The sequence below is a fragment of the Protopterus annectens genome, chromosome 12.part0 (assembly GCF_019279795.1).
Source record: "Protopterus annectens isolate FY-2018-M chromosome 12.part0, PAN1.0, whole genome shotgun sequence".
NCBI lineage: Eukaryota > Metazoa > Chordata > Ceratodontiformes > Protopteridae > Protopterus > Protopterus annectens.
In genome coordinates, this window is record NC_056746.1 from 1,316,138,233 (window position 1) to 1,316,154,723 (window position 16,491).

General features: G+C 37.3%; 1 protein-coding gene across 1 annotated transcript in view; it reads right to left on the reverse strand.

Annotated features, from left to right (window-relative positions):
• Positions 1–16,491, reverse strand: part of CDH4 (cadherin 4) — a 2,239,932-nt gene that overhangs the window by 577,476 nt on the left and 1,645,965 nt on the right. The gene's annotated exons all lie outside the window — the stretch shown is intronic.

The following is a 16,491-nucleotide window of genomic DNA, read 5'->3' on the forward strand; positions in this document are numbered from 1 at the left end:
GGGCATATCCATATTCATCAAGGATACCCACACCTCCAGGTTAGTGGCACAGCACGATGCTTCAGAGATCATCTACGTGCAACTAACAATGTGCAAAACTGCAATTGAAATTGTAGCTTGCTACAGATCACCCACCATGTCCCAGGACCCCCATTCCACATTTCTGGAAACACTGGGAAACATAAAGGTCCTACCAAACATCCTAATATTGGAGAAGAGTGTCAGGAGTGATTTGTGGCAGACGAGTACTAGTAAGAGTGAAAGGGAAGGTCTACAAGAGGGTAGTGAGACCAGCTATGTTATATGGGTTGGAGATAGTGGCATTGACAAAAAGGCAGGAGTTAGAGCTGGATGTGGCAGAGTTAAAGATGTTAAGATTTGCACTGGGTGTGACAAGGGTGGACAGGATCAGGAATAAGTATATTAGAGGGTCAGCCCGGGTTGGAAGGTTTGGAGACAAAGCCAGAGAGGCAAGATTACATTGGTTTGGACATGTGCTGAGGAGGGATGCTGAGTATATTGGGAAAAAGATGCTAAGGATGAAGCTACCAGGTAACAGGAAAAGAGGAAGGCCTAAGATAAGGTTTATGGATGTGGTAAGATCGGACATGCAGGTGGTTGGTGTGACAGAGCAAGATGCAGAGGACAGGAAGAAATGGAAACAGGTGATCCACTGTGGTGTCCCCTAATGAGAACAGCCGAAAGAAGATGATGATTATCATCTGATTATACAGCCATTAGCATATTCTACAGCAAGCACTGATGCTCACCATTTGCTAACTCTGAATCATATGCACCTTCCACATGGTCACTCCCTAATTCGCTCACTGCAATGCAGCAAAGTTTTCTGATTCACAGCCAGACTGTTTATAGGTTCATATGATCATAGGTTTATACTACGCTAATGACCACCTGGGTATTTATATGGCTAGATGCACAACCCAACACAGTTTTGTCCCCTGGTACCTTGGGCATCTATTTGGTGGGGTATGTTAGGAAGGAGGCTGCTAAGGGATATGTGGGGAGTGGGGTAAGTTCTTTGGGGATTGTTTTACTTACTGTCAACCTTTGTCCATCAGAGACATGGCAGCACAGACACTGGGTGAATTTGCGATTTCTCAACTAATGATCAAGGTTTTGTTTGAATAGTGTTAGGGATGAACTCTGCTTCAGGAGGATAGGGACCCTGTTACAGAAAAGGGGTAGTCTCTGGGATACATACTGGTCTCTCCAGCAGGTCCTGTTTATATCACAGGCAAGATGTATGTCTTTAGAATGGATACTTCTGATGCTGTTTGTTTTGTGGATATGCAGGAGGTCCATTAGACTGTGGTCTGACAATGCCCTGTATGCCAGGCATACGGCTCCCCTCACAGCCTGTAGGAGACAGAATACAGGGATAGGTCCTTGAGGTGGTCTACAAAGGGCATTTTACTTATGCCCTGTATGTCAGTGTAGGATTCAATGACAGCTCCTAAGTTACAATTATCTGCAGGTTTAGTCAGCCAGATGAGGGTGACATTGGTCTTGACTTCAGAGAAGTATATGCCAAATAGAAGCAGTTCCAGGACTGATCTCTGATGATGGGCTCTGCTTGTAACTGGCCTTTTGTTAGACGTGGACTCCCCATTTTTAACTTCTTGTGTCCTGTCTGTTTGTCAGCTGGCTATCCACCGGGTGACATAAGAGTTTGTGCATAACCTCTTAAATTTGTCAAATGCCTTGGCCAAGTCAAGCTAGGCATTGTGAACAATTATGTCTTTATCTGTTGCTTTGGTGACCTTCTCAAAGAAGTTCACTAGATTCAGTAGGCATGACGTGCCCTTGATAAAATCAAATTGGGTTGGATCTAGTGTCTGCAAGTTTCCTGTCACTGCTGATCATTTCCATGATAAATCTTCCATGGCTTTGCATATGAGACTAGTGAGACTAATGGGACTGTGGTTTCCAGGATCTGTAGATGGCTCACCTTTGTGCAGAGGGATGACTGTTGCTGTTCTCCATTCATGAGGCACAACGTCTGTTTGGAGGATACAGTTAAATAGCAATTCCAGAAGGCCTGATATGTCATGTTTTATGCTATTTAGAAGGCATCCTGGGATATTGTCTGGGCCCATCAATGTTGTGTTCTTGGCCTTAAAGAGAGCATTAAGGACCTGATCCCTAGTTATAGCAGGGAAGTTGTATTTGATGTTATTTCCTGATGGAAGGTTGATGTAGAGAGAGGGGTAAAGTTGGAGATGAATTTGTCGGCCAGTAGGTTTGCTGTATCTTCTTGCTCAGTACAGGTGGCTCCATTAACAATGCACTCTGCACACAACTGTGTATTGCCATTGAGGTTATGGACATACTTAAGGAATGCCTTGTGGTTGTCCTTTGCCTGGGAGGCCAAAATTACCTCAAAATTGGGTTTGGTAGACTATTTGTCCTCTGAGTTGTTTGTTTAGTTTCATGAGAGTGCTTTTATCCAGTTGGGTGCTGCACCCCCTAATTTTTGTCATGATTTTCTTCCTTCTGTTATACAGCCTGTTTATCCTGTGATTCCATAAGGGTGGCTTATTTTTTGAGTTAGTTCTGTACTTCTTCCTGGTGGGTACAACTATGTCTATGCAGCTATTAACATGCTTCTATAGGGTTTCTGTGGACAGTTTTATGTAGGCAGCAGTGTTCTCAGCATTTATGGGGGTTTGAAATGTTCACAGGCTATCACTTAGTGCAAATTTAGCCTTAGAGTAGTTCCTGAATATTCCAGAGTTAGTTGAGGTTCCAGGTTTTATTTTTACTTGAAAGGAGAACATTTTGAGGTCTGGTCTTACCAAAGAAGACATTACACTAGGGGTTGTGCAGCATTCCCCCATATTACAGAGGACCAGATCCAGTATGGTTGCACCCCTTACTAGTGTACTGACAATCTGGTCCAGGGAATTTGTGTTTACAAAATCCAGGACTCTCTGTGCCTGTACATTTGCTGTCACATATGATTCCCAGTTAACAGTGGAGTAATTAATATCTATCTAACTATCTATCTATCTATATCTATATTTGTTTGTGTCTTTCGGCTTTTCCCAGTTAGGGGTTGCCACAGTGGAACTCCGGTCCGCTAATGATTGGCAGTTGATTTTTACATACCGGCTTACCGGGCCTGACACACAACCTTCAACGAAAGTACGCCCATTCACACATGTCTCCACGCAGAAGAAGCTCTAGCTGAGAATCGAACTGGACAGCGTCTTACTGTGAGACGACAACGCTACCGCAGCACCACCACCACGGGTATCTATATCTATATATGACTCCCAATTAATAGTGGGTTAATTAATACATATATATCTATCTATATACCAAACTGAACCAGGTGCACAAAACATCAATTTAGTGCATGGAATAAATTACATAAATTCACATCAAACGTTCCAGTACCTCTCAAGGAATAAACCAAAATTGGGAAATGCAATAAATATGGAAAATCCACCATATTATTAAAGTGCAAATCCAATAAACTCTATGAACACTATAAAACTTTCTTTCTTTCTGGGACAAAATTTAATGTTTGGATACATCAGATAAACCATCATGCATGACCATATCCAGTTGTATCCAAACATAAAATTTTGACCCAGAAAGAATGTGGATTATTAATTTAGAAGCTCTTTATAAGCCAGGTGTTAATGAATATTGTTGATGCTGCATGGTTTATTGATATAACTTTTATATCGTTTATTGAATTTGCACTTTAATAATGTGGTGGATGAGGTATATATTACATGTTGCATACATCAGTTTTTAATATTAGTGTTTTCTCTTTTCTTGTGTTGTTGTGCTATCATTGGTGTTATTTAGTAGTTAGATTATTTGGCTGCTTAGTTAGAATTTTTAAAAGGACTGTGTCTTTAAATGGTGTATTTAAATACAGCCTGTTAGCTGCATCCAGGTGTACACTGATGACACCAGTGGGCAAAACCGGTTTGTTGTTTTATCTTTATGTTTTTCAGAATGGTGTATTTGAATACATTTTCCATATTTATTGCATTTGCCAATTTTGGTTTATTTCTTAAGAGGTGCTGGAACTTTTGATGTGTCTCTCTCTCTCTCTCTCTCTATATATATATATATATATATATATATATATATATATGTGTGTGTGTGTGGGGGTCTACTTTGCATGGTCGAAAGCCCATATACTTAAACATTATTAAAACTGAAATCTCAAACCATGCAGTTTTTTCCCATGGTAAGTAAACACTTGCCAACCGTGGGGAAATATGTCCTTTTTCCCACTGTAGTGCAATCTCAGAGTTGGTATATAAAGTTGGAGGTGTGCATCCCTCCACATCATGGGATGTGGTGTGCACAGACCCCACCTACATGGGTTTCAGATACTGCTGTGTTTTTTGAAATTTTGGGCAAGTGTTTACTTGCCCAGGGAAAAATGCGCGATTTGGGATTTTTGTTTTTGTTATTTTCGTCTCATGAATATAACGGTCAAGTATATAGGCTTTTAAGCATGCAAAGTAGACATATACACACACACACACACACACACACACACACACACACACACACACACACACACACACACACACACACAAATATATACATATATATATATATACATACAATCACACCTAGACACACACACATAATATTGTTCAGCGATCCTGGCAATTGTTGGAACACAAAAAAAAAAAATGAAAAATATAAATATCAACCGAAAGTGAGTAAACAGAAGTAAAACAAGCATCTCTCGGGGGGGGGGGTTCAGCAAAGAAGAAAAAATCCTTACCCTGCTGTTTGACAGTCTTGTAGTAAATGACATTCAATGAAATGGACCTGTGCTAAAATATGAATTCTGTTTTATATATATATATATATATATATATATATATATATATATATATATATATATATATATATATATATATAAACAGAGAGAGAGATAGTCTTACATTTTCCAGAATGTCACAATTTCATAAAGAACTCCCAAAGTACTTGATATTGTACCTGAGTATCATTATCCATTTGTTTTCCTAGGAAGTGTAATCTAGAACTGGAATCATTAAAAACTACATGCTCATGTACACTGAAGACTCCATATTACCATTCTTTGTAAATCATGTTCATGCTAATTGTCAGAACAACATCTATATCCTCACCTTTGGCACAGACTGATAACAGACTGACAGCACTGCTGAGAAAGTATCTCTGCATTACTTGTCAAAGTTCCCACCCCAGTCCCTCAGCCTCCTCTTACACTGACTGTTCTTAGGCCTTTCCTAACAAGCTTGTTTATCCCCAAAATAGAGAGAGACATCCAGTTTCCTGTCCTGTGCAGCTGATCATCCCTCCCCCTTTAAGTAACGGCACATGGTATCTCCTTAACTCCTCAGCTGGCCATCCCCCCCTTCAAGTAACGGCACATGGTAGCTCCTTAACTCCTTGTCTGCCACATACCTAGTCTGATCGAACAGACATAGGCATGTGTCACAGTCTGGACTGCACCTCTGAAATTGCTTATTTTCTGAGCTTCTCTTTAACAGAATTAGAACTATTTAAAAATAGTACTAAACTGGTTTCAGAGAAAGGATTTATAATAACGGGATAGTATCACTTTACTCCTATATAAAATATAAATACAGCAGAATGCATTCTGTAGTCCAGCCATGTAATTCAGCTGCAGAAATGGGTTCTGACTGCCATAAGAGACTTATACCTATAACACGAAAAGGCAGATACTCAAGCCAAATAAGGCATACCTTTGGTGAAGTGAGGTAAGCATTCAGCTGCAGGTCAGGAGGCTCAGGCAAAGCAATCCTGAATCAATAACTGGAAAATCATAAGAGCTGTATAAAGGACCAGAGGTGAGGAGGAAGCAGAACTCATGTCTCATGTCTCCTACTGTCTCTCTGATCCACAAATCACTTTGATGAATACTTCTCAACTGTGTCAAATTTTGTGCCAACCTTTAGCTCTATTACTCCTAATATATATATATATATATATATATATATATAGTTCGAGAGAGAGAGATAAATATATACAAACACACACATATATATTTTTATTTTTTTTGAGAAAGGCTACACTCACTAAATATTGATAATCAATAGTAAACATGGATAATCATTACAGTTACAGACTTCTTTTAATTCAGAAAATACATGAAATGCATATCCTCGTTTTATCACCTTTCTAAATTAATAGTAGCAGAATTTAAAAGGTGTCCCTAATTAGGGAGATTGTTCCAATAATTATTGCTTTATCCCTAATTCTGGCAGTAAAATGCTTAACTGTTAAACTGTACTTTAATCTAAATGCTTGAAAAAGAGTGTACTCTTCTTTGTCTTTACCCTCTCCTGACTCGGATATAAGTTGTGGAACAACGGCTTCACATGTAAACAGTACATGAAGGACAATTTTACTTTAGTGGTTTGCCACTAGACAGACAGGAAGAGAACAAAAAAAAAAGTCCTGCTAGCAATATAACCTTGCAGATAATGCAAAGACAGCAAATGTTTCACGTGCAACTTGAACAGATTAAGGCAAAAGTGTCTCTCTAAAAAGGCCATGCATTGAACAAATGCAGCATAAAAAAACTTTTTTATTCACTAATTAAAAATTACTAAGAACATCACAGAAGCATTTTTCCCTGCCGTTTTATATATACCAGGAATGCAGCAGAGAGTACCCTTGTTGACATAGGTGACATACATGTAACAGATACACTACAGAATGCCTTGTGTATAGTATGGTAACCCTTGTCGACATAGGTAACATACATATAACAGATACAATACAGAATGCCTTGTGTATAGTATGGTAACCCTTGTCGACATAGGTGACATACATAGAACAGATACAATACAGAATACCTCGTGTATAGTATAGTAACCCTTGTCGACATAGGTAACATACATATAACAGATACAATACAGAATACCTCGTGTATAGTATAGTAACCCTTGTTGACATAGGTGACATACATATAACAGATACAATACAGAATACCTCGTGTATAGTATAGTAACCCTTGTTGACATAGGTGACATACATATAACAGATACAATACAGAATACCTCGTGTATAGTATAGTAACCCTTGTTGACATAGGTGACATACATATAACAGATACAATACAGAATACCTCGTGTATAGTATAGTAACCCTTGTTGACATAGGTGACATACATAGAACAGATACAATACAGAATACCTCGTGTATAGTATAGTAACCCTTGTTGACATAGGTGACATACATAGAACAGATACAATACAGAATACCTCGTGTATAGTATAGTAACCCTTGTTGACATAGGTGACATACATAGAACAGATACAATACAGAATACCTCGTGTATAGTATAGTAACCCTTGTTGACATAGGTGACATACAGTATAGTAACTAAAAAACAGCAGAGAGCTCTGAAATCACAAGGGTCAGAAAGGGCTTTTTTTTAAGTCAGCCAAAACCTCAGACTACTTGCTACTCCATTCCAACACAGGAAATTACTATCCTGAGTGGAATGTTGAATTACTATAATTTTTTCTATAGCTGTAAACAACATTTCTATAAACAACTGAGAAATGTTGAGCAAGTTGCTTTAAAGGTATCCAGTGGTTTATTTTTTTTCATTTCTGACTCTGTTGACATTTAAATGTCTGGTCTCTGCCACATTCAGCATTTGTTTTTAACCTCACAGTCTGCTAATGGTGTCCTTTTGTCAGAGTTTTAGAGATGGAATCCTGCTTCTCTGTTTCTGACCATCTTGTTCCCTTATATAATAATTCTGAATGACCAAACCATTCTGAAACTGTCTTGTGGTGTTAAACTTGCAGCACCTTTTATTGTGTGTGTGTGTGTGCACGTGCGTGTGTGTGTGTGTGTGTGTGTGTGTGTATGTGTGTGTGTGTGTTTGTGCACATTAAGCTATGCATTTCTTTATCAAAATGCTGATTTTTGAGTTTTATTTATTCTTTGATCACATCAATGCCAACTTATCTGTGTTTTCATATTTTTTTCCATTTCCTCACTGCTCGCTCTTCTCTAGGTGTTTTCAACAAATGCATCATCTTATAATTTTTCTCTTTGTATTCATCTATTTTTCTCTGCTGTGATGTCAGCCAACATTTAATCATTACGATAAAGGAATCCAGAAGATGACACAGCTGTCTGCAGTGGAGTGAAAGAGCTTAATGACACTGACAAAAATATACATCCACTTAAACTTAACTGCGTATTTGTCACATATGACAAAATGACAAGTTCCATGATGCAATCTGTTACATATGAAACATAAGCAGAATTCAAAATAGGAATACTGTACAACATTTTAAAGAAACTTGGGGAATGAGAACATTGTTATATTAGCTAAAGAGACACCAGCAGCCAAGATACTGTTAGTTATAGAGGTAGCAGATGTTCATAAGCAGTTTCTAGGTATGTGGTCCAGGAGACCATTGAGGAGTCCAACCAAATTTCCCCAAGGCACTGTTTCAATAAGTGACTTGCTCAAGGTCGCACAGTAAGCAAATGAAGGCAGAAGGAATCAAACCTTGTTCCATAGGAAACAGAGTGTCAACATATCATAGCCTTAATCCTCTGTGCTAACTTCCAGACTTACATGGTGCCCACTCTTGTTTTTTTTTTCCAAAAGGGATGATGCTATTATTGAATATAAAGACACAGAGGGTGGGGATGTTATTGATTACGTAGATGTGTGTAGTGTGGACTTTACTGATTTATAAACATACTAGGAATGAGAACACAATTGATTTCAGAAACAGTGGGAGTAGGTTCGGTTGACTGTGTGGCACAGAGGGGATAGTCTTGAATATGACCCAGATGATCTGGACTGGAGCTGGCCACGGAGGGTAAGAGTGAATGGCTAACACCAGTTTGTTCATCATGGGGGAAGAGTGCAGCTTGGATCTACTGTAGTACTATCACCGGACAGAGGCTTGGAATTACAATAGGAGGTCACAAAGAAGGGCTGAGGTTTATGGCCCCCAAGCACTACATTCATGTCCTGCAACCAGTACTGGAGCTTGTAATTGTTACAGTGAGACTAGCACTTTTAATTGTTGCAGTGATGCTGGAGCTGTTATTTGTTACAGTGAGACTAGCACTCTTAATTGTTGCAAAGACACAGGAACTATTCATTGTTACAGTATTGCACAGTATTACAGGGGCGGCAGAGTGGTGCAGTGGTTACATTTATCACCTCACAGCAAGAAGAGGTTCTCTAATTCGATTCTTGGCTGAGGTGCCGTCTGTGCAGAGTCTGCATGTCCTCCCTGCATTCACATGGGTTTCCTCCCACATTCCAAAGACAGGCATCTGGAGTGTTTCTCCCCAGGCCTCTGCTGAAAATAGGCTCTTTCCCAGTCAGACTTTCCTGGTAAACAAATAATAAATAAATAAAATAAATAAAAGTAAGATAAACACTTTAATTTTCGCAGTGATGCCAGAACTGTTAATTGTTGCAGTGACACTGGCACTACTGATTGTTGCATTGAGAGTGCACTATTAATTGCCAGCTTGTGTGTGAAAAATATTCTTTATTGTCCACTAAAATCACTGAATGGTTGAAAAGTGTATTCCTACATGCAGAAAAAAAAACAAGATTTTAGAAGTTTTTTATCTGGTTCAATTATATGTTTGATTATTGGAACAGTTTGATCAGGTCCCAATTAGTTTGGATAATCGACTCTTTACTGTATTCTCACTGTGACAATTAACAGTTCCCATGTCTCTGCAACAATTAAAGGTGCTAGTATCCCTGTAACACTTAAAAGTGCTAGACTCACTATAATAACTAACAGTTTCAGTTTTAACAGAGATACATGCCAATCTCAATGCAACAATCAGTAGTGCTAATGTCACTATAACAATTAACAGTAACAGCATTACTGCAACAATTAAAAGTGCTAGTTTCACTGTACAAATAACACTTCCAGCATTACTACTGCCATTAATAGTGCCAGTCTCAGTGCAACAATCAGTAATGCCAGTATCACGATAACAATTAACAGTGTCGGCATCACTGCAACAATTAAAAGTGCTAGTCTCACTATAACAGTTAATAGTTCCTGCATCACTGCAAAAATTAAAAGTGCCAGTCTTAGTACAACAATCAGTGTCAGCAGTCTTGCAGAAATAATGGAAGTGTTAATTGTTACAGTAAGACTAGTGCTTTAATTGTTGCAGTAATGCTGGAACTGTTAATTTTACAGTGATACAGGCACCATTGATTGTTGCACTTTTAGTTGTTGAAATGATGGTGGAACATTTGATTTTTACGGTGACACTAAGTGCTATTCATTACAGTCACACTAGCACTTTTAATTGTTGCAGTGATGCTGGAACTGTTATTTGTTACACTGAGATTAGCACTATTAATTGTTGCAGTGATGCTGGAAATGTTAATTGTTACATTGAGACTAGCACTTTTAATTGTTGTAAAGACACAGGAACTATTCATTGTTACAGTAATAGAACCACTTCAGTTGTCACAGTGATGCTGGAACTGTTAACTGTTGCACTGAGACAAGCACTGATGATCACTGTATTGAGATTGGCACTATTAATTGTTGCAGTGATTCAGGAATGTTTAATTTTTACAGTGAGCCTGGACTTGTTCATTTTTTACAACTAGACTGTAACTGTTAATTGTTGCCATGTGACTGTAACTGTTAATTATTCCTATGAGTCTGAAAGAATTTGTTATAGTGAGACTAGATCTATTAAATGTTATAAGATACAGGAACTGTTAGTAGTTACAGTGAGATTGAAACTATTAATCTTTGACTCTAAAACTGTTAATTGTTAAAGTGAGACTGAAACGTTTAATTATAATGAGACTGGAACTGTTAATTGTTACCATTAGACTGTAATTGTTAATTGTTACAGTAAGACTGTAAGTATAAATTATTGCAGTGGGAATGGCAGTATTAATTGTTACAGTCAGACTGAAACTCTTAATTATTATAGTAAGACTGGAACTTTTCATTGTTAACCAAAAGATAACAGCAAGCCAAATCAGGGTACCAAAAACTCAGAACCAAAAGCAGGCACGCAGAAAGATGCTGCCCCTTGGAATCATACACAACAAGTTGGAAGTTTCCAGCAGTAAGTCACAGCCAGTAACAGCTGAAATTCTGTACAACTCTTTAATAGCTAAGTGTTTTCATCCGTAGAAGTTGATTATGACCACCATAAAACACTGCTGAAACAATATGACCTGGTTGCATCCAATACAATTTAGCAATATATTAAAAATACTACAACACTTGTATAAAAATATGCTAAATACATATATTATTAAAAATATAATAGTAAAAAAAATATAGGCTCATTATTGATTATTTTGACCCTATTGAACAAAACTTGAGTAACAATATACAACAGCAGGACAGTGACATTCTAGATAAATATGAAGGTGAAGTGTACACCAGTGCCTTAAGTAATATGTATGTGAATGTCACTTTATATGACAATAGACTGAGACAAATTAAACAGCGCAAACTTCAAAGGGACCTCACTGATTTCAGTTTAGGACATATCTTCATTTGGCCGTGAAATGCTGCTAATTTACTGAGTCGATTGAACAAAGAGTACCTTTAATAGAAAATATGGGGTCTGAGAAAACTAATATACCGAATGTAGCTTCCCCAATTATGGCTGCTAAGACACAGGAGTTGTGTCAGGGTAGTGACTCTTTGCAACCACTGATGACCCAGACGATGTTTGAAACAAGCGTCACACCATTGTCCAATCAGCAAGCGAATAATCAGGCTCTGCAAGGGGCTAGACCAAAGCAACTTGTTCCATTAACCCTGAATCATTTTTTACCCTTACCGGTAAAACAAAATCCACAGCGGCAACAATCACACTCAATGAGCTGGGGAAGAAGAAAGCAGAAGTTTTCAGAAGAGAAGTTAGCACCGAATAGGAGAACAAGACAGCAAATGAACTTGTGATAAATTTGTCTGATTATAGTTTAAATGAAGCAGAAATTGCCCTGTTGAATAAGGGCTTAACCTTTATACCTTCTGTATGTACTGAAGTAAGTGAATTATTAACAGACTTGAGATTGTTTGGTCGGAACATAGCCTTAAAGCTATATTTTAAAGATGATAAACAATAAGAAAATGTTTAGTTTTGCAAAAGAAGCTCTTTTACACCTGCTATACCTATTTATGTTGAGATGTTTATTAGAGCCTGTGAGAAAGATAGATGTCAACATTTTTATAAGACTGGAATAAGTTCTTTTCATAATTTAACCCCGAATGAGAAATGTGCTTTACTTTCTTTACAAAAGAATGAGGAGCTGAGTATAAGACCTGCAGACAAGGGAGGGGCTGTAGTCATTATGAATAAACGAGACTACACATGGTCTATGCAGATGATGCTAGGGGAAGTGCATACTTATATGCCTTTGACACATATCCAGTACATGAATGTCATTAAAAATATTAAAGATAATTTGTATGATTTACTCATGTGTAGACAGACTGATGAAAGGTTATATTCCTACTTTAAAGTGGAATTTCCTAGAATACCGTATATCAAAGGTCTACCCAAGGTACACAAGTCCCTCCAGAGACCACCTTTAAGACCTATTGTGGATGGAGGTGGTTGGGCTACAGAGTCCCTCTTGATTTATGTAGAAAGTAAGTTGTCACAAATAGTCAATAAAATACCCACCATCCTAAAAGATACATCTCAGTTTTTGAACGACTCGAGAGAGTATAATGAAAGATTTGATTTAAGGAAATATTATATTATTACTTTAGATGTGCAAAGCTTATTTACTAGTATAACAAATGCATATGGCATAGAGGCCATAAGAGATGTGATGAATGACATGGAGGATAATAGTACCAATGAAATCATCCTGATTTGTGCCCTACTGGATTTAATTTTATCTAACAATGTATTCATGTACGAAAACACAATTTAGTTGCAGCAGTGGGGTGTTGCCATGGGCACCCCCTGTGTGAATTTGTATGCGAATCTGGTGGTCTATTATTGGGAAAAAAAACATTTATATAATAATGCATTCAGTTCACATATAAGACTATATAGACGCTTTGTGGATGACACCTTTCTACTGTGGGGTGGAGGGCTGTCTCTCCTACTTGACTTTGTTAAATATTTAGAATCTACTACAGATTTTTTAAAGTTTACAACAGCTTATTCACCTGAATTTATTGGCTTTTTATATGTTTCCATACATAAAGCTAAAGTAGTGGTTGTTAGTACCAAATTGTTTTGGAAATCTTGTTGGAAGAACAGTCTTTTGGAATATAGTAGTATGCATCCTCGGCACATTTTTCCAAATATCATTAAAGGACAGTTGAATAGAGTAAAAAGTATCTGCAATACAGCTACTGATATGGAAAATGAAGGAGATTATTTACAGCAACTGTTTACAGAAAGGGGCTATAAGGAATCTACTTTTCATAGTATTAAAAATAAAACCCTTCAGAGTAATAGTTACATTGGTCCTGTAGAGACAGCATCTAAGGAACAATTGGTTACTAAAAGAAACAAAGTACACTTTGTTACAAAATTTGCCAATGATAACAATAGAGTTTGTGATATAATTAAGATAAATTGGCACTTTTTGACTGGTGATAAAGAGACAACAAATACTATAGGTGAAGTACCCAGTTTTACTTATAAGAACAATCATAATTTAAAATGATTGTTATGTATCGACAAAGGATATTATTACCTACATATAGATTAGGGACTTTTCCGTGTAAAAATTGTAGAATGTGTGAATATATCTGTAAAACACAAGAGTTTATACATCCAAATTTCTCCTTTACTTTTGAACCTAGATTCTGTGTCAGTTGCAACACCACTAACCTAGTTTACTTAGCAGAGTGTAAGGGGTGCAGATGTTTTTATGTGGGCAAAACTCAGAAACATATGAGGGATAGGGTCTATCAACATATGTATGATGTTAAGAATAAGAATAAGCTAAATGCTTTAGCTAGGAAACATATAATGGAATTTTCTACACATAGTTTTTGTTTTAGGGTTTTACAAATGTTTTTTCCTGACAAGAGTGGAGGTAATTATAACAATTATGTAGAACGCATTGAACTTAAATGGATCTTAAAATTATAGGCAAATACACATCTGGGGCTGAATAACTATGTGTGTATTAAGCCAGAGCTTGATGCTCGCCCTTTTAAATAAATTGTTAGTTAAGTAACTTATTAATGTATTTCTTAATTGTTTTTGTTGATTGATTGTTGAAATTTGTATAGATTCATAGGTTCATAGATTAGTACTAAGCTAACTGCCCTTGCGAGCCATTTTAAGCCTAGCCAATTATCCCTTGTGAGATTCAAACCCTCCATCTTGTGTTTGTAAGGCAAACACCTTAACCATTAGGCCACCTTCCCAACCCCATAACATAAAATGAATGAATGTTTGTTTTATTGTATTGAAGACTTGAGAAAGCGTAGGTGTACTATGTGAAAGCGCTTGTCTATAATAAATTATTTTTACAGTCGTGGTGGTCATCTGGAGCTTTTTCTTCAAAAAATATATACATTAATAAAAAAAACCTATAACCATGCATCACACAATTTTAAATATTACAGCGGGGATGGAACTATTAATTGTTACAGTTAGACTGAAACTGTTAATTGTTAAAGTGAGACTAGAACTATTAATTTTTACAGTGAGACTGGGACTGTTAATTGTTACCAGTAGACTTGAATTAACTGTTACCATGTGATTGGAACTGTTAATGATTACAGTGGTAATGGAAGCATTTATTAATTATTGCAGTCAGACTGAAACTCTTAATTGTTAAAGTGAGACTGGATCTTATAAATTTTACAATGAGACTGGAAGTGTTAACTGTTACTGTTAAACTCTAATTGTTAATTGTTACCATGAGGCTGGAACTGTTATTTATTACAGCAGGAACTGTTACAGTCAGACTGAAACTCTCAATTGTTATAGTGAACCTGGAACTTTTAATTGTTAGCGTGAGACTGGAACTGTTAATTGTTACCTTGAGACTTGGAACTGTTAATTGTTACAGTGAGACTGGAACTATTAATTTTCACAGTCAGACTAGAACTGTTGATTTTTATAGTGAAAATGAATATGGGAAGATGAATGGTTAGTGAAACAACATGAGTGAAGGCATTAGTTCTCAACTTCTTTGCTCAAGAATTTTGGACAAATCCCACCCCCTCCAAAAAAGAGTAATCACAGGAAAAATGACCCAAATCAGGGACATTTTTAAAATATTATTCTAATTCACTTGAAAATTGATAGAACAGAAGGGGTTTATCGACATACAATTTTTCAGAGCAATAATAAATATAAAACTCAAATGTCTGGCATTATCAGATAACTGTAATTCTCAGGGATTTACCACAGAATTAATAATGTTATGAGGGACAGGACAAAAATATTTGGTAAAATCAGGAATATTCTGCAAAATCAAGGAAAGTTACAAGGTAAACTGCATATGCATTACTGGCAACATGAACATAGAGACCATGGAAATCAGTAGTTACAGTAACAGTAAAATGAAAAGATGTACCAGAACCAGGAGTAACACAAAATATCCAAGCTGTTTATTTCACAAGTTACACAGTAATAGTCATAGCAGATCATTACTGACTACAGAAACTTAGGCAGGGGTCATTAATGGCTACAAACACACTGGACCAGTGCTAACTGCATGCAGGCACTTTTAGTGGGGACAATGCTGGTTGCAGAGACACTAAGCGCAGAGGTTTATTAGTGGCTACAATATGTCAGCAGTAAGGATATTTTCATGAAGAGGTAATGAAGTTGGGATGATATTTGTAGAGAAACGGTCAGATTCAAGGCACCCTCACTCTCCTTGGACTTTACTGATTTTGAAAAAAGCTGTTATTCAACTGAATGCATTCCATTATAGACAGAGCAGAAGCATAACAATCATGAATTACAAAAATATACTTAAAATTAGGGTGGTTAATATTTACAGAGAAAGTGGCAGCCTAGGTATTGCTGATTACATGACCATGAATGATGGGTAGACTATTATTTACAGAAATACAAGGAATGCGGTCACTCTAGGGCCTTACCAACCTAACAATCAGGCCTCCCCTGGCACCCCTCTGACTCATCTGATTCTCCTGTCCTGACTGCATTTAGCACCCCATGGGGTCTGCCCTTTCCAGTGAGTAATATCTTTCCATAGCCATATCCTGTATGCAATCAGGACATAAGTAGGGTATTGCAAGGCTGCCATCTATGGCTAACTATTATTTGTTCTCAGGATGTGCGTGTCCCTTCCTTCTTATTGGTTGGTAATCAACATGGAATGCCTGGTACACCATCAAGTTTCACTGGGTTTCCACACTGCAATATTTCACCCGTTATGAAAGTGCAGTGCACTCCTTCACAGGCTGTGTGACCCTGCTGAAACCCCTGCATGACTGGCCACTCCTACTGAAGACTACCCAG